Source organism: Pezoporus wallicus, unplaced genomic scaffold (genome assembly GCF_028554395.1).
Source record: "Pezoporus wallicus isolate ANWC-B61680 ecotype Strahan unplaced genomic scaffold, APGP_CSIRO_Pwel_v1 contig_4131, whole genome shotgun sequence".
Taxonomy (NCBI): Eukaryota; Metazoa; Chordata; class Aves; order Psittaciformes; family Psittacidae; genus Pezoporus; species Pezoporus wallicus.
The window spans coordinates 55,484-79,905 of record NW_026641950.1 but is presented as its reverse complement, the minus strand read 5'-3'; the positions used below and the strand labels follow the sequence as shown (position 1 = coordinate 79,905).

The following is a 24,422-nucleotide window of genomic DNA, read 5'->3' as shown; positions in this document are numbered from 1 at the left end:
TTCTTCTGGTTGGGTATTGCTACATATTACTTTGTGCTGTTATTGTCCCCGCAAAATAGCTTTGGCACGCTGTTGGCCTGACTTCAAATATTCCTGCTGTTCATTGGGGTGGTGAAGCCAGTAGGCATACATCTTTTTCTTGCCTGACCCATAAAAGTGTACATCATTATACCAAATTCATAATCCCACTGTTGGCTACACATAGTATGGGCGTGCTCTGTCATAGAAAGTGTCATCTAAAAACTAGAAATGGACATAAATAACTGGTGCTAATTATCTGCCTGGAACTGCATTTATGAGGCAGAATATATGACTAGTACAGCTATGCAGAGAATGTGGAGCAATTAATATTTAAGCAAAGTCTACTGAAATTAATTATCACACAATTTAAAAAGAAGTTTTGTATATCAATCCAGTTTATGTATAAATTGAAACTTAAGAATAAAGATAATAGATGAGCTTTACAGTTAAAATTCAGCCACATTAAGAATCCGAATTTCTTGTTTTATGGAACTTCTGGAGAATTAGTTTTTTAAAACATGAGGGTGCTCTGCTCTCTCCTTTTTTTCTCTTTTTTCTTTTATTTAGCAGAGATGAGATTTTTCAAAGTCAGACATGTATCTGATTTTTATACCTTCCTGTCTTTCTTGAATCTAAAACTCTGTTGTGGAAATCCTGCTCTCAGAGAGGCCAATGGAGAAAAATATCTTCATCTTCCTTGGGGTTCAGATTTCATATGATGTCTTCTGTCATGATGCAGCTTTTTAATATAAACAAGTAAATGCCTTGTTAAGTAAATGAAGGAGAAGTTAACCAATTATAAAGATTCTATTGCCAGCATTAACGTAATTTTTTTTTGCAATTTTTTTTCAGTATTAGATTACATATGAGAAGCTTATTAAAAGAACATTACATTTGCAAAGTCAATTTCTGGAAAGTTGAACGGTGGCAGGATGAGTGTTGTATAAACATATTCAGTCATAAGTAATACTGTTTTAATGCTGCATTAACTGAGAAATGTTTATAACTCTCAGAATTCCAAGTCCAGCATAATCTTGGTTTATGCAGGCCTATTTTACTGCAAAGGCAACTTTAAAATCTTCAGAATCATTCAAGTACTTACTCTTTCTAGCCTCAATTTAAATACTTTCTGAGAGTGACGGCTATGCCTCAGTTCCTTGACAAAAAAATGATAATGCCATTTTTACTGTAATTTTCCTTTCTCTCATACATGCTTTATTGAAATTGAAAACTGTGTGGCAAGGACTGTATTTTATTTGGTATCCATACTTTGGGAGACATTTCTAGGTACTGGAATAATATAGATGAATGAATAAAGAGCAACTTGTTACAGCAACACAATTTTTCAAGATAAGAAAAATATGTCTAAGACCTCAAGAACTGTGCTCCAATTCATATAGCTATGTGGTACATGTTTAAGGATCTTATGACTTTTTAATGACTTTCCTTGAAGTCAGTAGGTATACAGCAAACCTTAAGGTCTACTTGCTGCATTAGTGGACAAGGGTGCCATCAACATCTACTGTTAACAGCAGTAAATGTTAACTGTTAAGTCTATTTCTGAGTGAAATGTCTTAAGCCAGAGACTTAATCAAACCAAATGTACTAAACAACTATTCATTATTTTAATTCAGTTGGAAATATCAGAAAAGCCAGAAATGATAGTGTACATTATAGCCTTTTTCTGCTAAAATAAACTGTTGGGTATTTTTCTGTGTTTCTCTGCATTTTCAAATCCTATTTCATTAAAAATGGGATTTCCATGCAAAACTTGAGAAGGAAAAAAAATCCAGAACAGATCCAATGAGCAATTTAATTATGAATGTTCTGTTCAACTAATTGTCTCCTGCAGACAACATACTTGGTAAGAGGAGATTGCAAACAGATGAGTACATTCAATGCACTCAAATCTCTCAATGAGAGAGCAAAATAAACACATTCTTCTAGATCAGCACCTTACCTAGATTTTTGGCAGTGGCCTAAGACTTTACTCAGAGAGGATCTCTGCAAAATCCAAGAACCAGAATTAGACCTGAAACACATCTCTGAAAATTCAGAAAGGGAAATACTTGTTTAATGGACATTTTGGAAATGTTTGTAACATTAATTTTTCTAGAACAGTCCAGAGCAACAAGAGCTTGCCTAGAAACAGGGTCTTTAGAGTCCATTTGTCTTTCTACTGTGCCTGAGGATGTGAAGTACCTGAACAGGTCAGTTCCCTGGTCCTTTTTGGGCACTTGCCTGTGGGCCCCGCTCCTGGCTGTTTTGAGAAAAACAAGCAAGCAGGGAGACTGTTCAAGAGTTAAAGTATCTTTTCTGATCCATTCTGTGCCTGACAAAATACAAAGTTTGACAAAGCCTGTTTGAGAGCATCAGCAGATGGGTGCCTATTAACCATTATTGGAACTGTTTAATTCTGCTGTCAGATGAAAGAATCAAACAAAAGAACAAACTTCACAGAATCGTAGAATCATTTGGTTGGAAATCACCTTTAAGACCATCAAGTCCAAACATTAATCTAGCACTGCCAAGTTCACCACTAAACCATGTCCCTAATGCCACATCTACACATCATTTAAAATGCCTTCAAGGATGATGACACAACTGTTTCCTTGGGCAGCCTGTTCCTGTGGTTGGTAACCCTTTCAGTGAAGAAATTTTTCCTAATATCCAACTTAAACTTCTGGTGCAACTTGAGGATATTTCCCTTTGTCCTATGACCTGTTACTCAGCAGAAGAGACCAACCCCCACCCCACTACAACTTCCTTTCAGATAGTTGAAGAAAGCAAGGTCTCCCCTAAGCCTTCCTTTCTCCAGACTAAACAACCCCAGTTCCCTCGCTGTTCCTTATCAGAGTTGTGCTCTAGGCCCTTCACTAGTTTTGTTGCTTTTCTTGGGACATGCTCCAGCACCTTATTGTCTTTCTTGGATTGAGGTGGCCAGGAGCTGAACACAGTATTTGGGGTGCTGAGTACAGGGGGACAATCACTTCCCTAGTTCTGCTGGCCATACTCTTGCTTATACAAGCCGGGATGCTGTTGGCCTTCTTGGCTGGCTGGGAACACTGATGACTCATGTTCAGGGGCCACTAATTAGCACCCCCATGTTCTTTTCCACCAGTCAGCTTTCCAGCCACTTTCCCCCAAGCCTGCAGCATTGTATGGGGTTGTTGTGACCCAGGTGCAGGACCTAGCACTAAGCCTTGTTGAACCTCATATCATTGGCCACAGCCCATTGATCCAGCCTGTCTAGATCCCTCTGAAAAAACATCCAGCAGATCAACACTCCCACCCAACTTTGTGTCACCTGCAAATGTACTGATGGTCTACTTGATCCCCTCATCCAGATCACTGATAAAGACATTAAACAACACTGGCCCCAGTACTCACCCCTTGGAACACCACTTGTCGCTAGCTGCTAACTGGATTTAACTACACTCACCACCACTCTTTGGGCCCAGCCATCAAGCCACTTTTTTACCCAGTGAAGAGTACACCTATCCAAACCATGAGCAGCCAAATTCTCCAAGAGAATGCTGTGGGAAATGGTGTCAAATTCTTTACTTAAACCTAGGTGGACAGCATCCACAGTCTCTCCCTCTTCCACTAAGCAGGTCCTTCCTCTGAGGTTGCTCCATTGAAATCATCAAAGGGATATGATGGTGTCCTGGGTTCAGCAGTAGCAGTCATGTTTGGTTTTTTTTTTTTCCTTTGTGCTAGCTGGTGCAGTGCTGTGTTTTGACTTCCAACCTGAGAACAGTGTTGGTGAAGTCAATGTTTTCAGTTGTTGCTAAGTGATGTTTACCCTGACCAAGGACTTTGTGAGGCTCATGCTCTGCCAGGGAGGAGGGGAAGCCGGGAGGAAGCAGAGATGGGGCGCCTGACTCGGGCTAGCCAGGGAGGTATTCCATACCACAGCACGTCATGGCCGGGGTGGGGGGTGACTGGGAGTTACCCGGAAGGACATGGGCTTCCGGGTGGAACTCGTCTTCTTGGCCGGTGGTATCGTATTCTCTTCCCTTGTTATTTTCCCTTATCATTGTTGTAGTTGATAGTAGCAGTGGTGATTTGTGTTGTACATTGGTTGCTGGACTGTTCTTGTCTCAACCCGTGGGAGTTGCACTCTTTTGATCCTCCTCCCCGTTCCTCCGGGAGTGGGGGAGAACCCCGGTGGGGGGGGGGACACGGACCTCGATTGTTGTCAGCTCGGCACCACTCACAGGGAGTGAGTGAACAAGTTACCTGACTGGGTTTAAACCACGACAGATGGATGCACTTATTAGAGGCCTGATAAGGCCAGGAGGACCTGCATGACAGAGAAGGAATACTTCAGCATTTTTACAACAAGAAAAGTGTTGATTTCTTAAGAGTAGTGTCTCCTGAGAAAGACTTGTCAGTAGCCAATTTTCTGCTTGGTAAAAAGAACAGGAAAAATTTGAAATTGTCAAAATATCCCATCTGAATTATTTATAAAGCTTTTTTTGTTAAATGGTAAGTTTTAATTCACACTTTAGGTAGCTCAAAGGAGAAAGAAAAAATGTTAAAATCTAAGTGATTTTTTTTAAAGTACACAGAAAAACGCTTTCACCGATATACCTCAGTAGGGTGGGGCTTCTTTTGTTTTCATTTCCCAGAAATATTGAGTGTTCTCTGTTCTTTTATTCCTAATGAGCTGGGAAAAACATTTGGCCTCATGTATTCTCACAGGATCAGAAAATTCCTTGTCCTAAAAACCTGCAGATTAGAAGACAGACAGGCTGAGGATGTTCTGTGAGAGAAGGCAGTGATATTTTTCAGTGTCAGAGTTTATTTGTAACAAGGCAGTAGGTATGATAACAGTTGCATTTATTGGGCTTTCAGGCAGAGAGATAGATGTAGATAGATACAGGTACTTCTTACATTATTTTCCAACTTTTTAAAAATGGGATATATTATACAGCTTACTTTACAAATAGCACAGAGAAGATATGGTTCATACCCTGAAGAACTGGGGCATTCATTTCAAAACACACTGAACAGGAAATTTTACATAAAGTAGCTCTAAGAGTTCAATCTCAAAGCAGCCTTGAGTGGTTTTGTTTGCTTGTTTGCACATATTATTTGAAGGGAGGTTTTCATCATCATCTTCTTTCTCAGGCTGGCAGTCACTGACAAAGCTTCACGGAAGGGTTTGTTAAGGGGGATTTGCCTCATGGGGATGAATGCTGGTAAGAAAACAAGAGAATGAGTTCATATGGGGTTGCACAGGTCCTAATCCTTCAATCCTAAAACTGAAAAGGGAAAAAAAAAAAAAAAGGCAGAAACAAGTTATTTTTCTAGGAAGGGAGATGAGAAAAGAAGGCAGGACATGGGGCACACTGCATAGGTACTAACATAGGATGCTATGTAGGAGCCAGAAAGCTATTTTTATTCTCCTGCTCCTCCTCCACTTTTTGCTCTGTTTTCTTGAATTATAAAATCCCATACTCTTCTTATCCTCAAGAACATTATTTAATCAAGTCTTTACAGCAACAAACACATACATTCCTTCAGTATAATTCAAACAGACATTTTGTAATCCAAAACACACCAGAAATAATACTGCTTTCTCCCTTGCATTCAGGAGTCATTTTTTTTTTTTGTGTAATTTCAAAGGAAAACTGCTGGATACAAATTGAGAAATGTAATAACTGGTTTGCTGTCCATGATTTACATGAAGGGTAGCCTGACAGCATAACAGCATTACTAATTATGATGTTCCAAATCAAATTCCCTTTGAGGCTGGTCTTTATCATGCTGCACCCAACTGTAAGAGAGATATCTAAGAAAATCACCTATTACTTGTCACTTCAGAGCAACCACAGCCAGCATCCTACATTGGGCTAGTAGTATCTCTCTGACAGCCTCCCAGACTATACAAAGTGTTGGTGAGCACCATGTTAATTCAGTTTGTCATCAGCTCTCCATTCTACCAGTGTAATTCAAAAAGATGCAGTACCTGTGATCTCTTATAGGAAAACACTACTCTGGGAAAACATCTCTCCAGGTAGATACTACAAACTCTCATGCAGTCTCCCTTCTAGGTCTGCCATAATTAACAGGTGTTGTAGTGAGTGTGCAGGAGCCCTCCTGGCTCAAGTAAAATTCAGCCTCTGTACCAATGCACACACCCAGAACATTTCCAACCCTAAATATTCTATGATCTATGATCCTATGTCTGTAAAGCTGGGCCTGGCTCAGGGATGCTATTCAAAGCCACATCAGACTTGCTGTCAAGGCAAGGAGAGCAGTGACTGCCCAGCTCTGACATTGTCTTTCAAGAGCATTTATTCCTCAGATTTTTTACTCCATTTTGTCTTGTCTGTAGTACAGCAGGACATATCCTTTATCCACTGTCCCTCAACATACACACTTCAGGCTCAGTTCTCAAGCTTTTATTTAGGAATACTACTCAGAGACTTTCTTTTTAAAAAATAAAGGTGGAAGATTCAGACCTGGATGTTTGTTTCTGGTCTAGGTGATTGTTAAGCATACACAGTGCTTTGAACACATTTGGCAGCAGGCCATTGTGGACTCAAGGAATGCTCATGCCAAAGTGGCAGAAAACTGCCATTATTCTAGAAGACTTTCTGGTCCATTTTTTTTTTTTTTTTTTTCCCTGGTTATTTCTTATCCATACATGTTTTCATATCTATGCAGTGCAAAGTAACAGGATGGCTTGCATTTGTGGAAAAACACACTATTTTCTGACCAGATACCAGCTGTCAAGTTAGATAGAGAATACTGCATCAGAAATTTTACAGCCCAGTTCACAAAAATTTTATGTGTCTGTAATTCATGTTTTTCTGTGAAATAGTTGTTCGAATGCTGTGCACAGTGTGCCCAATGAGTACACGCATAAAGACCAGTCAAGGGTTGTGTTGGGTCAGAGAATGGTCAAATGTGTTCTAAAAAGAAGAAATACATAAAGCTAAAATACCCTTTATTGCACTGGTAAAAATGCGTATGCATATTCTTAAATGGAGTTTAACTGGATTTCTTTTATTTATTGAAAAAATAAGGCACACTCACATAAACACATTTTTTCATTTCATCGAGTGCCTCAGACAGAAGTGAGATGGAACAACAAACAGAAAAGTCAATCAATTTTAAGGCTTTCAGATTTTAGGACCGGATCTTTACTTCTTCATTCAGTCCAAAACACAGTCTAAACTATGGCAAATTTTAGGAAGCTTTTGTTTAAGGTAGTGCACAGTTATTGTCTACTCAAACTGATAAAGAAGCTGTTGTCACAAAACCAACGATGCCAACCTCAGGAAGCCTCAGACTTTCATTTTTTTTTGTGGAAGAAATCCACATTATAACATACAAGTATGCAACAGGCTGTGATCCAGGAAATTATATATCTCTTCTGCTGACCTCCAAGGTTAGATGAGTCCTTGAATTCACATCATAAATAGGTTGAACTTAATATCACAAAAACATTTTGAATACAGCAGACAGGAAGTAAATTAATAATAGGGTTTTTATGCTGAATGTGATATTTTCACTACAACCGTAGCATGCACTCAGAGCTACAATGAAAGTGCTGTACCAACCCATTTTTTCATTTGCAACTGAATAATATTAATCTCATATGAAAAGAAATGGTTCTAAGCAAACTGACTGTAGTGCAAGCAGTCAGCATTTTCAAGTCTAGCAGCTCCCAGAAGCACTGTATTTTGGAGGCAGTCTTTGTAGAATAAGGTCAAAAATGCAGAGATATCTTTCAAGTTCTGATATAGGTAGGGATAACAGATTTTGTGGGTGTTGATCACCTACCAGTTCAGCTTCACTGAAGATAAAACCAAGTAAACTTGAAACTGGTATCTCAAAACCAGTCAACTTCTTAGGCATCAATATGCCTCTGTGCATTTTAATTTTATTCCCTCCAACATGCAAATACTGGTTTACTAGACTCATTCCAGTCTCTTTGTGTCACTGCCATGGGCCAACTGTCGTGGTTTAAACCCAGTCAGGTAACTTGTTCACTCACTCCCAGTGAGTGGTGCCGAGCTGACAACAATCGAGGTCCGTGTCCCCCCCCCCCCCCACCGGGGTTCTCCCCCACTCCCGGAGGAACGGGGAGGAGGATCGAAAGAGTGCAACTCCCACGGGTTGAGACAAGAACAGTCCAGCAACCAATGTACACAAATCACCACCGCTACTATCAACTACAACAATGATAAGGGAAAATAACAAGGGAAGAGAATACAGCATCTCACCACCAGCCAACCGATAACTCACCCCCCTCAGCCCGACCAAGCTCTGTCCAATACCTCCTCCAACCCTGCAGTCCCCCAGCCCTTCCAGCTAACTCCCCGTTACATCCTGGGCATGACGTGCTGTGGTATGGAATACCTCTTTGGTCAGTTTGGGTCAGGTGTCCTGTCTCTGCTTCCTCCCGGCTCCCCCTCCTCCCTGGCAGAGCATGAGGCTCACAAAGTCCTTGGCCAAACCAAAACATCGCTATCAGCTCTGTTCCCAGGCCGAAAGTCAAAACACTGCACTGCACCAGCTACCAAGAAGGAGAAAAATGACTGCTACTGCTGAACCCAGGAGTCTTGATTTTGGCTCAATGCCCTTGAATTTTTGGTCACCTGCTCAGAAAAATCAACTTGCCATTCAGCCCTCAGTTTTGTAACTAAGAAACATCAGCAGAATTATATTGTATAAAATACTAAAGGAAACATATTTCTGGGAAAATATATGCTCTTTTTCATAATGTTAAGTTTGTATACCCATGACTTTTTTTGCTCAACAAGACAAAGTGAAACAACTGGCATTTTATTAACTTATCCTTGATACAGATAACTCAGCTCACACAGACATGATTTACAAATGGAGGCAGTCACATGGTCAAACCTGTTGAGCACTAAGAATTGTGGTTCTAGTCCAGCAAAACACAATGATTTACCCTGGAAGAGGAGGCCTACAGACTACCAGGAGAATGTGCATACCTCTAAAATACTTTCCTGAAGAGCAGCCATAGTGCTTAGCATCTTAAAGGAGTAGCATGCCCTGCCCTTCAGGAAGAGAATGACAGGCAAAAGCTTCTTAATATGAATCCTAATATTAGTTGGTTTCAAAACAGAGCAGCCCCACTAATATGAACAGAGCTCTCCTGATGATTTTTTCCTTCTTACCCAGCTGAGGGGCTACCTCATTGCGTCAGCCCACTTGATGCTAAAATCCACCCACCTCTAAATTCAGTTAATTGAATGCAGAATACCCTGCATTTTCTCTCTCCCTTTTCTTTTCTTTCTTCTATTATTTTTTCTTCTTTTTTTTTTTTTTTGGCAGTGTCTTTATTATTTTGCATCCTGAATCATTAGAGGCTAATAAAAAGAACAAATGGAGAAGGAGATGGGAAAGGAGTTTGTTTGTACTTCACTCTCCATTGGCCCATTATGTTTAAATCCATTATGTAGTTTACCTGATGCTGTGCTCAGAGCAACTGAATGCTGTAGTTCTTTGTAATACTGACATTTTCTTAACACAATTTAAATTTAAACCCTCTATTAGTCCCAAGAAGGCTGAGCATGAAACAATAGTAGCTCTGGGAGAGTAATTATTTCTGTTCCATTGTCTGGGATGTTAGAGCTTTTGATTAGTTACACTATACAATACTTAACAGCTAACCAGCCTCACCATGGTTAACAATACATATGATTTTCCTTGTTCCAGCAGCACTTCAAATACTCCTGAAATGTTGGCTTTGTCTTTAATTTTGTTATTCACAAATACCTCTAATTTTCTGGGGTGTGTGTGAAAGCCACTGTACTGCCAGCAGCAGAGAACATCATGCGTCAGGCTCTGTTGGGAAGGGATCTCTGTAAAATGGATGCATAAAGCTGTGGGTTGTAAGCCATTAAGCTTTCCCAGTACGCTTCTAATGAGCTTATGATAGCCTCACAAAATGACTGTTTTTACTGCAGCCTAGTAAATTACAGTATGTACAAATTAAATCAGTGGGACCCGATGCAAGCTGTTCCTCATCAGGTTCAACAATTCTTTTAAGAAGTGAAAAATTATGACATACTGGAAGAGCTATATGTTTCAGTCATGTCATACCCTGGAAGTGTAGTGGACTTAGCTAATTTCTACAATTATCTGTATAACACTTCTCATTGTGTCCCGCAGAAACCAAGTACTTCCTCTCTTGTGCTGTTTGTTATGTTTCAAAATTGGTGTTGTAATGCGTGTGAATAATAAATTTGTTTCAGCTGTTAAAAGTTAAATGCCAACTAAATAGCTCTCTGCGGCCTTGATCCTTCTCCCATGGAGGCCAGTGGCAAAATCCCAACTGATTTTTTTTGATCACTTGTAACCTCCTGCATTACATTAAAACTGCTTTTCATATATTACCTCTTTGGCAGTAACAGGGCACCATTAAAATGCTCATAGATGTTATTTCTACATCTTCACATATTGCCTCAATTCTTTCTTCCACCAGTTTTATTTTGGTGTGACCTGAGTGGATTAGCTGCTGGTGTTCATCACTCCAAGTGACACTGCTATGAAAGAGACCTTTTGGGGAACTGGTATATAAATAACATGAAAACATGTCTCTCTCTGTTTCTTTCTCCCCTTTCACTCTACTTTTAATACTATATCATCTGAACAATATTAGCTACAGTTTGCTAAACAGTCTGAACTGTTTTAAAATTACTACTTAAGCATCACTGCAATTGGAATTGACTTGGCCTCACTGAACCCAGCAGAGCAGTGCCAATTTACTTCACCTGCAGACAGCTTTGTGGATATTTTCAGCTGAGCATTGAGACATAAATTCCTCAGAAAGTGTCTTAAGGTAAGTGGTGACATTAATACTCTATAAACATGATGTAGAGTTGTTAAGTTTGCAGAAAGCATTCTGCAAGATGGCTTTTACCACAGGGGCTTGAGGCTGGGCAATAATCACCAGACACCCTGGAGGAGGTGGTACAGAGCAGACAAGCTTATGATTCAGAAAGGTTTTCCAAAGCATAGCCCTCAGAAATGTTTCCCAAGCCCTGGGGAAGCTGTGTTTCAGCTCTGTCCCAGTATATGCAGGGGGGCAGGCAGGCTGCAGGGCTGCTTGCTGCTGCCCCACTCAACACCATGCTCTTGTTTCAGAGAGGTCTTCCATCTGGTCATTCCATGGCACCCCCAGCTCTGCTGCAGTTTAGCTGGATGGCTGTGTATGGACAGGGCGGAGGAAAACCAGGTTTGTTTCTAACAGAAGCCTCATTCTCGTGATGTTCTCTGTTTACCTGGATTCCTACAAATGAGTATGCAAATCAGCAAATATCCTCAAAGCAAAAAGTTTTACAGGTATCGGTGATCATTTTTAATAACAGAATGAGGTGACGAGGTTGTGGAACTAGGGCAATGTTGGGAGCTTCAAGCATCTGACAGGCAATAACAGATCCTTTTACCTAACTGAAGTCACAAAATTTCAATGATCATAAAGAAAATGACGCTTTTTGCCTTCAGTACTCAAGCTTTCCCTAAAATCTCCAGAGTTAGAAATCACCTTTAAAAAGCTGATGTATTCACACATCTTCCTATTCAAGCATCAAGAAAAATACCAAACATCACATTACACAAATTATCCTTAACCCTGTCTGAAATAAAAATCAAAATAAGCTAGAAAGAGAGCAACTAGACACTGAATGCTTGATTAAAGCAATGCTGACTGCAATGAAAGGGAAAGATAAAATGAAAATGGTTGCTGTGTTGCCATATCCCTGCAACACTCACAATTAAAACATGAATGCAAGGCTGGAAACCTGTTAAGAAAGCCATTTAATTCTGTAAACAAAAGACCTAAACTAATTCTAATAACATATAAAAGCTACATTAACTACAGAAATGAAGATGAACTTCAGGTGATTTTATGAGCAGCTAGGAAAAGTTCTCCCTCCTAGTGAAAAGGCAGCACTTTTGAGCAACTGTATTGCAGATGGCAGCAGTATTTGGAGCAGCCTTCCAGCATCCACAGTAGGATATATTAGGTTTGTTAATTTTTCATTTACATATTGATCTGAATATGAGTAACAATATTACCATCTTGACTGCTGCATGATTATTTTATGTATTTATGCAAATACTCTCACACATACAATTATGTGCAAAAAATAAGGGAGTTACTTTTCCTCGTTTGTTCACATATATGTCTGTGTCTCCACTATTGGGCTGTGTCTGACATTGATTGACCTCTGAGAGATCCTGTCCACCACCACATATAATAGGATGTAGTTATAGAGAGATAATGAACATGTTATGTAGTTATAAAGAGATAACTCAGCCTGCCCACCTGCCTACCTGCCTTTTCCTTTCTTTCTTCTTGCCTTCTTACCTCTCCTTCTTCATTCCTTCCTTCTTTCCTTCCTCAGCTATGTTTTAAAACCTGGCATCATATACCATGCATATGCGATACATCAGAGATGATTAGTACAGACAGGAGATCGGAAAACCATGAAACACTTTTGAAACCCTGATAGGAAGTGACTCTTCCTGGTTGTTGATTTATTGATGCTGACAACATTAGTTTTTTTCTCATTTAAAAAAAAAACTAAAAGTACTTGGAAGAATACTGAAGCCAAGTAAATAATGGAAAAAAACCTTCTGCAGAATTGAATGTCCCTGCTCCTGAAAGAACCTGCATGTGTAGCTTAAAATAAAAATACAAAAAAAAAGGAAAAGAAAAACAGAAAAAAAGAAAAGGTTAAAAATGAAAGGCTTTCAGAGATGCTTCTTTACAAGCATCCAGTATAATTTTCAGATGCTTACAAAGATCCAGCCCAGAAGCTATTTTGCTTCTTTAGAACCAGAGCCAGTATTATTCAACCTCTGTCAAGTCAAGGTCTGGGAATAGCACCACCTTTTCAAAAGCTGTCTTCCAATAGCCATATACCAATAAAATGACTAATGAGGGCATTTGACTTTAAAGTGTTCAGAGAAGGCTGAACATATGAAGTAGTAATTTTAAAGGTGAAAGTTTCTTAGGTATTTTCTTTTAAAGGGTATAAGATAATTGCCTTTTTATTTTTTTTTTTACTAGCCCTTAAAAAATCACTTGTAGACCTGTTTAAAGCCCTCTTAACACAGAAAAAGATGTAACTAATGTGTCAGTGGATTGTGAAAAACCACCAAGAAACCAGATTTCTACACCCCCAGTTTACTCTGGGAACCAAATGCATTCATGATAACAACAAATATAGAAAAATGTTATTTTAGCCTATAAAAAAGACTAAGAATTAATGTTGTGGATTAAAGGATTAAATTAAAAAACAAAACAAAACAAAACAAATAAAATGGATACCCCAAGCTTTCAGAATATTTAAGCCCAGCATATGATTTTTGAGCATTTAAACCTGTTCACAGACAGAAACATTCAGAAGCATGCATGTATTCAAAGGGATTTGCTCTGGCTTCACGTTGGTGACCACACATGCCTTTCCCTTATTTCACCTCTGGTGGGCTTGGAGACTTAGGCTTGAACTTCACTAGCAAATTAAGAGGTTACTGAGCACTGAAGTGCAGTGAATATTGCTGAATTTTTAGAGTCCTGGCACTGTTTTGGCCCTGGTTAATTGAGCAGTACCCCAAACACTTCTCAAGCTCATCCTGGGAGTTAGCATGTTCAGGGCAGCTTGCATGCACTCTACCCTGGATAGCAAGAGATTTGCAGAGTGGAGGAAGTTTTTGAATAGGCAGGTCTCTGAACAGTACAGAAGCAGCTAGCTGGCCTTCTTAAGAAAAAAAATGTTTTATTTAATAGCACATACTGTGTGTGAATAGCTGCCATATATTCATGCTCAAATGCAGCACCAGTTCAACAGCTGTTTGGATCTCTTGTCTTACGGATAGAATTGTAAGAGACATCATTGCAAACGATATTGTCTGTCTAGGTGTCCACAATACTATTCATAAGGTATTTCTAATGATAATAACCATTTCACCTTCTTGTGTTCAAGTATCTCATGAACATGTCCAGATATTTAGCATAGCAGAGGGACCCAGCTAAGGCCATGTTTACTCAGACACATAAATACTCTTTACGTAGTTTATGTACTGCAGCCTGATTCTGCGGGCAGCTTGATTCTGTGGGCAGCAAAAACTCTACAGTTCTCCTGATTATTCAAAAATATTTTCTCTAAAGGTAAAAACCAAAAGAAATTTCTGGTGTGTTTTCTACCTTGCTGTTAAAGAATCCAGAAAAAAATCCATGAAATCAGTGGCTGAATTCCAGTTGTCTCCACTGGGTCGATGACTGCTTATGCAGCCAAAGCTGCTGAGGGAGCCAGGTTCTCAGCTGGTGCCCATTGACTTTCATGGAGACAGACCAGGTCACATCAACTGGGGATTTTGCCAGAGATGTTGACAAAAGAGGTACAGATGAAAAGAGTCAGCTACGCGAGGCTTATAGTTAACTTGGCACATCTAAAAGTAGCACAAGCACCACTGCAAGGGATACATTTACCAAAGTACAACAGGGAAAGAAATTACATTCAGAAGATGAATGTTTCTAACCCTCTTAGAAACCATAATGATACATCAGGCTGAGATTTCCCCATATGGAAGCCATGGTAAGGATGACTTAGTTTGGTCCTAAAAGGCTGTCTTTAAATTGCCCCCTTTCTTTCTGCCCTAAGATTAATAACCATAGCAGATAAACCAAGCAAACCACACACTGTTTGAGAAAGACCACACTCTCAAAAGCACAGTAAACATCAATATCAGAAAAGGTATGCTCATATGTAAGGAATTATGCCCATGGCAAAAATCCTACATTTTTTGGAAAAAAAAATATAATTTCACATTAGGTGACAATTTAGGTAAAAAACACACTGAGATTTCATATTGAAAGTTCATATGAACCTTATTATAATGTTATAAAATTTCCCAACCGTAAGCATGCATGTATCTTCTGATTTTGCATTGATCCTTTTTTAAATGAAGGCAAACTGAAATTTGTACAGGATAAAACCAATCATACTATACAGCATAAGACAGCCTATGTGTTGGGAGGGGGAAGGGAACTTCTTTGAAAGTAGAAACTACATGTGGCATAATTTCTGGAAGTTTCTAGTGAGGCAGTTAATACTGACAACTGGTGGAAACACAATACTGGAGAGAATGGATATTGTTTTCATCCAATGAGGCATGCACCTTGGGCTTGAGAAGCTTAATGTAAAGAAAAAATACATGCTTGCATTGCTTTGGTTTTTATCTATGAAATGGTGGTTGTTAATAATTTAACTATCTAATATACTTCTCTATTTATTGCTGCATCCTTAATGAAGCATAAATCATTAAAATTATCCTCTAGTGAAAACAGAGAGGTGGGACTAGGAAATGCCATGCCATGTGATCCATGGGACTGTCTGAGGCATTTAGTCCTCTCTTCTTTTCCACTCATTACATATCTGAGGCTGCTTGTTGATTAAGTACGGTTCCTGCTATAAACAAAAAATGTATATGAAGGTTAGTGGGCCTCTGCTACAAATAATGGTTGGAGATAGGCTAGTACAAGTAGTCCTTTATGGTATTGACTCTTCAACACCCTCAAGGAGCTAATAAATAGAATGTTAGTGCTAAGTCTATCTAAACCCCACCTGGTCCCTTCATGCCCTGTGGGCTATGGTGTTTTACTTAAGTTTTAATGCAGTTTTTCCACAGACTTTTTTCTCTTTTTGTCTGCTCATCCCAAACTTACACTAAAGCTGCATCATTATGAACTATATGGCAGCTCATGATACATAGTAGGGGACTCTACTTTGAAAGGGACAGAAGCACTCATCTGTCGGCCTGACCCGGTGTCAAGGGAGGTGTGTTGCCTATCAGGGGCTCAGATCACGGATGTTACTGAGAGGCTGTCGGCTCTAGTAAGTCCCACGGACTATTACTCACTTCTAGTGATACATGTGGGTGCTAGGGATATAGATAGTAGTAGCCTGGGGAACATAAAGAAGGACTACAGAGCCCTGGGAGAGGCAGTTAGGGGCTCTGGAGCTCAGATGTCTTTTCATCAATTCTCCAGGATACAGGGGAGGACCTAAAAAAAAGCTAGGAGGATTGGCCAGGTTAATAAATGGTTAGAAGGGTGGTGTCATAGTCAGGGGTTTGGGTGTCTTGAACATGGGACCCAAGTTTGTAGGCCAGGTCTACTGGGGGCTGGTGGAGCTAGGCTTTAGGGAAGAGCTGTTTTGGTAAGACACTTGCCAGACTGGTCAAGGAGGCTTTAAACTAGATGTGTTGGGGGAGGGGGGCATCATTCCATCCCAACACACCCAGTCAGTTGCCAGAACCTATAATAAGTGCTCAGAGCAATGTAGAGATATCCCAGCTGCTCCAGCCAATGAGCCAGCTTCAGCTGGAGCTCGGCTCAGATGCCTCTATACAAACACCCATAGCATGGGGAACAAACAAGAGGAATTAGAGATGTGTGCACGTCTACGGGGGTATGATATAATAGGCATCACAGAAACGTGGTGGGATGGCTCCTGTGACTGGAGTGTTGGAATGGAAGGTTACAGGTTCTTTAGAAAAGACAGGCCCAGCAGGCAGGGAGGGGAAGTTGCCCTTTATGTTAGGGATAGGCTGGAGAGTGCAGAACTGTCTGGGGACAGGTGAGCAGTTAACAGACAGTTTGTGGGTCAGGGTTAAAGGGAAAACAGCTACGGGAGACATTATTGTGGGGATCTGTTACAGACCACCCGATCAAGGAGAACCTGCGGATGAAGCACTCTATAGACAGATAGGAAAAGCCTCACACTCACAGGCCCTTGTTCTCATGGGGGACTGCAACCACCCTGACATCTGTTGGAAGGACGGTACAGCCCGGCACAAGCAATCCAGGAGGTTCCTCAATTCTGTGGAAGACAACTTCCTTCTGCAAGTAATAGAGGAGCCGACAAGGAGAGGTGCCATGCTTGACCTTGTGCTCACCAACAGGGAAAGGCTCATTAGAAATGTGATGCTCCCGGGCAGCCTTGGATGGAGCAATCATGAGACTGTTGAATTCAAGATCCTCAGGACTGTGAGAAGAGCGTGCAGCAAGCTCGCTGCCCTGGACTTCAAGAGAGCAGACCTGCTTAGTAAGGTTCCATGGGATACAGCCTTAGAGGGCAGGGGGGCCCAAGACTCCTGGTTGATATTCAAAGATCACCTACTACAAGCTCAGGAGTGTTGCATCCCAACTAGAAGGAAGTGCAGCAGGAGAGCCAGGAAACCTCCTTGGATGGATAAGGAGCTGCTGAGGAAACTTACAAAGCCTCCTTATAAGGAGGCTTATAAAAGGTGGAAGCAAGGACAGGTGGCCTGGGAAGAATACAGGGATGTTGTCCAGGAAGCTAAGGCCTAGTTAGAATTAAAGTTGGCTAGGGATGTTAAGGATAACAGGAAGGGATTCTATAGGTACGTAGTGAATAAAAAACAGACTAAGGACAACGTAGGCCCCCTCTGGAACCTCTTGGGAGAACTAGCTGCACAGGATTTGGAGAAGGCTGAGGTTCTGAATGACTTCTTTGCCTCAGTCTTCACAGGCATAGGCTCTGACTGCACCACCCAAGTCTTGGAAAGTAGATGCAGGGACTGTGAGAATGAAGACCTTGGGCCCATTGTAGGAGAGGATCTGGTTCGAGACCATCTTAAAAACCTGAACGTACACAAGTCCATGTTACCTGATGAAATCCATCCACGGGTCCTGAAGGAGCTGGCGAATGAAGTTGCTAAGCTGCTGGCCATCATATTTGAAAAGTCATGGCAGTCAGGTGAAGTTCCCAATGACTGGAAAAAGGGAAATATAACCCCCCTTTTTAAGAAGGGGAAAATGGATGACCTGGGGAGCTACAGACCAGTCAGTCTCACCTCTGTGCCTGGCAAAATCTTGGAGCAGATTCTCCTGGAAGGCATGCTAAGGCACATGAAAAACAACAAGGTGCTTGGTGACAGCCAGCATGGCTTCACTAAGGGGAAATCCTGCCTGACCAATTTGGTGGCCTTCTATGATGGGGCTACAGACCTGATGGACAGGGGTAGAGCAGCTGATGTCATCTACCTGGACTTGTGCAAAGTGTTCGACACTGCCCCACACGACATCCTTGTCTCTAAATTGGAGAGACATCAATTTGATGGATGGACCACTCGGTGGATAAAGAACTGGCTGGATGGCTGCAGGCAAAGAGTTGTGGTCAATGGCTCAATGTCTGGCTGGAGACCAGTAACGAGTGGTGTCCCTCAGGGATCGGTGTTGGGACCGGTCTTGTTCAACATCTTTGTTGGTGACATGGACATAGGATTGAGTGTGCCCTCAGCAAGTTTGCCGATGACACCGAGCTGTGTGGTTCGGTTGATACGCTGGAGGGAAGGAATGCCATCCAGAGGGAACTTGACATGCTTGTGAGGTGGGCTGATGCCAACCTTATGAAGATTAATCATGCCAAGTGCAGGGTCCTACACCTGGGTTGGAGCAATCCCAGGCACAGGTACAGGATGAGCAAAGAAGAGATTCAGAGCAGCCCTGCGGAGAAGCACTTGGGGGTGTTGGTTGATGAGAAACTTAACATGAGCCAGCTCCAGTGTGCACTTGCAGCCCAGAAAGCCAACCATATCCTGGGCTGCATCAAAAGGAACATGACCAGCAGATCAAAGGAAGTGATCCTGCCCCTCTACTCTGCTCTTGTGAGACCTCACCTGGAGTATTGTGTGCAGTTCTGGTGTCCTCAACATAAAAAGGACATGGAACTGTTGGAACAAGTCTAGAGGAGCGCCACGAGGATGGTCAGGGGACGGGAACACCTCCCATATGAAGACAGGCTGAGGAAGTTGGGGCTGTTCATCCTGGAGAAGAGAAGGCTGTGTGGAGACCTCATAGCAGCCTTCCAGTATCTGAAGGGGGCCTATAAGGATGCTGGGGAGGGACTCTTCATTAGAGACTGTAGTGACAGGACAAGGAGGAACAGGTTAAAACTTAAAGAGGGGAAGTTTAGATTGGATATAAGGAGGAAATTCTTTCCTGTTAAGGTGGTGAGGCACTGGAATGGGTTGCCCAGGGAAGTTGTGAATGCTCCATCCCTAGCAGTGTTCAAGGCCAGGTTGTACAAAGCCTTGGGTGAGATGGTTTAGCATGAGATGTCCCCGCCCTTGACAGGGGAGTTGGAGCTAGATGATCTTAAGGTTCTTTCCCACCCTAACTATTCTATGATTCTATGATTCTGTAAAATAGATCTGCTGCTTCTCCCTACCAGACAGCCAAAGAAGGAATCATGAGCCACAGGCTGTATTTGGAGTGTATCCCTGGATGATGGTTCAGGATCTTTCTTGAACTCAGAACTCCATAAATATTCAACACTTCTCAAGTCTGTATTCATCATTTTATGTAGTCAAAATATAGATTCATGTGCTCAGTTTAAGGACATGTGTTTTGTTCAAGGTCACATCAGCAATTGGTTGTTGAATGTATCACAAGTCAAAAAAAAACCAGTGAAATTGACTTTGTAGATTTCAAAATTGGCTGTATGGATTTTTTATTTTTTTTTGTTTGCTCTCCAAAAATACTTGTATAGATCTCCACAGAAGTTTGTACAGATGAAGTATTCCCTGTGAATGATATTTTTGATGGATCTACTCCTCCACCTTGTACAGCTTGACTTTAGTTATAACCTTTCTCCATTGTGCTGTTGACTTAATTTGAAAACCAATTATTTTTTAAAAAATGAATATAAAAGCTCACTAAAAGAGAATGCCACTCCCCCAAAACATTGGTCTTCACTACAATCAAATGTCTTTGACCATTAATCTTATAGCAGCCAACTTCAATCAAAGCTTAAAGAATAAACAAAAATGTCAATCCATCCAACCTTTCTCTCTGATCTTTTCTTTAATGATTATGGAGATAGGACAAAGGGTAATGGTTTAAAACTAAAAGAGGGTAGTTTCAGGCTAGATATAAGGAAAAAAATGTTTATGATGAGAGTGGCGAAACACTGGAACAGTTTTCCCAGAGAAGTGGTAGATCTGAATATTCCATCTACCTGGAAACATTCCATATCCCTGGAAACAGTCAAAGTCAGGTTGGACGAGGCTTTGAGCAACCTGAGCAAGTTGAAGATGTCCCTGCTCTGTGCAGGGAGGTTGGACTAGATGACCTTTAAAGGGCTCTTCCACCCTAAACTATTCTATGATTCTATTATTATTACGCATGAAGAATTTGACCTGTAGTTTACATACACTGTGAAATAACCAAGCCACCCATAGTCCATGATAAACATATTCCTACTGAGCATTCTTAGTAATGCTGTATAAGTTCTGAGAAATGTATAAGTAAAAATATGGACTGATGTGAACTTCTGAGATCATAAAATTATTGTCTAACAACAATCTCTCTTAGCTGCACTTAAATGCCATGCTACTGATCTCAAACCCCTCATTTTTTTTTGACTGCAAGACAATGTTTTGTAATGGTCAAAGTACTAGGCTAAGAAGCAGTGATCACTAACTTTTCTGGATAGCTTTGAAGCTGACACTTTCCTTTAGGAAAGCACTTAGTCCCTTTATAACATTTCCCCCATATCTGATACCATTTTCATGTTGATTTCCCAGCAGTGTAATTCCGTTCACTTCAATAGAAAGCTTCATGATTTACAGTAGCACAAATGAAAATACAATCAGGTTCCTCATTTCAAAGATGGAAATCCTAGTTATCATTCTCCCTTTGGGTAATGTAAGGATTAATTAGTATTAGTCTGCGCTCATGAAGTGTTTTAAAAAAATATAGTGCTAACTATGATAAATATTATTCGTTTTGTGCTGAAATTTCATGCTGACTTGCAAAAATGTTTCTAAGTTAGGTCAATGTAACAGTAATTTGAGAAGGTGAAGGTCTACTTGATAATGGAGATTTACAACCTTGTGAGATTTTTCAACCTTGAAATAATATAAATTATAATCATTTTGTACATAGTACTCATTCCTTCTTCCTCTTTAAGGAGTTAACAGTAAATCTATTTTAAACACTTGACATACATCCTAATAAGAAATAAGCATATAACTTAAGGTAACCTCCTCTTCCTGAATTCAAAGTCAGTTTTTATTCCATTCTGGCAAAGAGGCCTAAAATTGTGAATTATTAACGTGTGCATCCATTTTAAAGTCCCTTTAGAAAAGAGAAAAAAAAGGCCTTGCTGTAAATGATGATTAGACCTACCGTTTATGTAAGTTCACAGCATTATCAAGTGGTAGTAATCTCATAGAAAATAAGGCAAGCAATTAACAGTTTTGAAAAGAAATAGTTAAAATAGACACAGATGTTGTCAATGAATTTGCTAAGTTCCTTTAAAGAAAGAATTGGCTGTGTACATTAATTTGGAGCTTGGGTCACTTGAGAGCATGAAAACTTACCAGGATTATCAAATGCTGAAAACACAGGCTTTTACTGTGAGGGGGTTTCATACGCTTTTTAAACATAACTATCCCAATTTAATATAAATCTTCCAAGTGAATATTAGAAGTCATGAAGTACAAGACACAACAAACTTGGTGGTGTTCAAAAGAGGTTGCAAACATGCCATAAACCTCTGCATATTTCCTGCTCCAAACGAAACTCAGACCAGTACATATCATTCATGTGCCTGCTTTAATTAATCTTTTCCTAAGTTAAACCAATCAATCAGCGAAGCAATATTCAATTGCATATGAGGAACACGTTAGACACAATTAATATTTTAATGTAAAGCCTTGTAGAAATGAGATTAAAAGACACTTTTGCGTTAAGATTTTTGAAAATATAGTGCATGCTTGTAAAAAATCCACTTCTAATAATTCTTCTTTTTTCCAGCTTGTGCACTGTTATGTCTTATATGTTTATGAAAAAGACCCCTTTCTTGCACCAAAATACACATCTGACAGAAATTAACTGAACTTTGGTATACTTTGGACCAATACAGACATTTGTATTCAATCGTCTGGCTTTTGTTGGTCAAAGTGACAACTGATGATAAGATAGATGCTATTTGTTCAAGCCTGTCCTTATGAAATGGGAAACTCACATACCATCTCAGCTTTATGTTATTAAGAATTAATTAATGCAAATGATGAATCATTTCCAAGTTTCTTTGTCATTGAAAACTAGAACACACCTTTATAATTTTGCTTGTTTCTCAGCTGAATGAAGTTAGAAAGCTAGACCTGGAATTTATAGCATTTAAACTGATTTACATATCAATCATCTCATTCACATTAAATTAATATTTTTGCAATATTTTTTAGTTTAAAATGTCCTGCAGGTGTTTTATATTCTTCATTATTTTAGGCATGTTTCAGACAAAATTGTTTTAAATTTTGCAGACATGCCAACAAAAATATGATATTGATGCATAAACAAACAACGTATATAAATGAAATTGGTTCTCTCAAGCAACATGTATAAGTCTATCACGAGTGTGATTAAAGTCAGATTGGGATAGATTTCTTTCACAAACACGGATAAACCTGGGCATTAATGCAGCCTGAACATCTAATAGAGTGCTCTGATAAGAAAATGATGTGCAAAACCACTTACTGTAGTAACTGAACCTTGATCTAGTGCGTCCAAGAAATTCCTTTTCTGTTTGCATCCTGCCAATAAGAAACAAATAAATAACTCCACTAATATGGTACAGCATCATGAAGAAATCAAACATCATCCCCCTCACTGTGAGAACAGATCTATAGAAGACAAACTCGTGAAAGAAAGAGTAAAAATTCTACCAACACTCAGAAAACCGAATGTGCTTGAGGATAGGCACAGGCTTTGCATTTTTTTATAGAGCCTAATGAGAAAAGTAATTCACAAGTTGAATACTTTTGTTTTCTTCTATGGCCAAGTTCATCAGCTGCACTGAATCTCCCATAAGCAGCTTACTTTATAAAGCTGTGAATGGAAGAGTGTAGGCATAATAACTTGTGACTATGTGTTACCCATAGTCACTAAAATCAAGCTGCAGGGAATTTTTACTGTTAGGCTCTAGTTCTGCATACCTGTAATAGCAAAGTAGATGGATATTTTGGAAGCTATTGACAGACTCTGTGCTGCTCTGTACTGTACTGTTGCCAGGGCTCTGCTTGTTGCTGGGAAGGCACTTACACGATTAGGTAACTGCATAGTCTTCTTTCAGGGTTGTCACATATGGATTTCATTGTCTAAGAGCATAAACTGACAACCAGATATGATTGATAGGACAGGTAAGACAGAAGACAAGTTAACGAGAATGGCAGATCTATGAAATAAGAAACCATCTATAGAATATTGCATTAAATCATGCAAAAATATGTATTTTTAAGAATGGGCCATAAACCTCTTCTGAGTGGCTGGATGAAATTACTCATTATTGTTGTTATTATTATCGCTTACCCTGTTCTTAAAAGGATAAAATGTTATTAAATGGTAGTTCAATCTGTATTAGTAGGTATTTAATTAAGTGAGTAGATTTATTGCACACATTTTTATTAATTGACCTGTGTCAGGTAGCTATAAGGAAAAGGCAGATCTAATACAGCTCTTTAGCTTTTAAATGTCAGCAACAGAATGATAAAGTGTTACAACACTTAGCAATTTTCTTATTAACTTCTATACTGAACTCTACCCTAGACCATAAATAAAAGAGGAGTTATCCCTAATACATAAGAGAATTGAGTTGAATGGTATTATCAAAATGAATAAGATAAAAACTAAGAAAATGGAAAGAAAAAGATGAGAAAGCAAACAAATTAAAATAACATGATACACTGATTTATATGACATGTTAATCATCTATTATTTATCCTAAGTGCTTTTTGAGTTCTCATCTAATTTCACTATAACATCATGGATAGACTGTAGTCACCTTTTCCTGAATGTTAATAATTGATAAGCAATATTTAGCTTGCAAATAGGAAGCTGATGCATATTCTTTGGAAAGCCATGCGTTGCGATGGCTTCTCCCCTTGGGTGAACTCTGCTCCATCTGTATAAAGTCATTCTATAAAGCACTGAGGGCTTTGGGAAGCAGAATCCTTCCAACCAATGTCTACAGTCAGCATGGCTTATCCTTACATTTTGTTCCTGGTTTACCTTCTTCACAGCTTTTGACACCCACTTACAGAAAGTCCTTTTTCTTCTTGCATTTTCTGATTGGCTCACCCTTTTTGCTTCCAAGGCCCTAGACAGACACTGAACACTGCAAGAGAGAATGTGCTGGATGTTTGCATCATGATAAATTTCACAAGTGCATATAAAAAGGATGCCCACAGCACTGCATATTATTCAGGGAATAACACTGGAAATTTCTGATGTGGATTCTGCAGTACCTAATGAGGAGAACTTGGACCCAACAAAGAGCAGTGTAGATTCACATCAGCTGAGAGTGCACCCAGGG

The 24,422-nt window shown here is 39.8% G+C and overlaps 1 long non-coding RNA gene across 1 annotated transcript; it reads right to left on the bottom strand.

The window, feature by feature from the left end:
* Nucleotides 1-4,808: 4,808 nt before the first annotated feature.
* LOC130608302 (uncharacterized) lies at nt 4,809-24,141 on the bottom strand. Its single transcript, XR_008974505.1, has 3 exons — nt 24,119-24,141; nt 23,153-23,285; nt 4,809-5,225 (listed from the first exon to the last, which is right to left on the bottom strand). It is a non-coding gene; the product is annotated as an uncharacterized LOC130608302 (long non-coding RNA).
* Between the last annotated feature and the right edge of the window lie 281 nt (nt 24,142-24,422).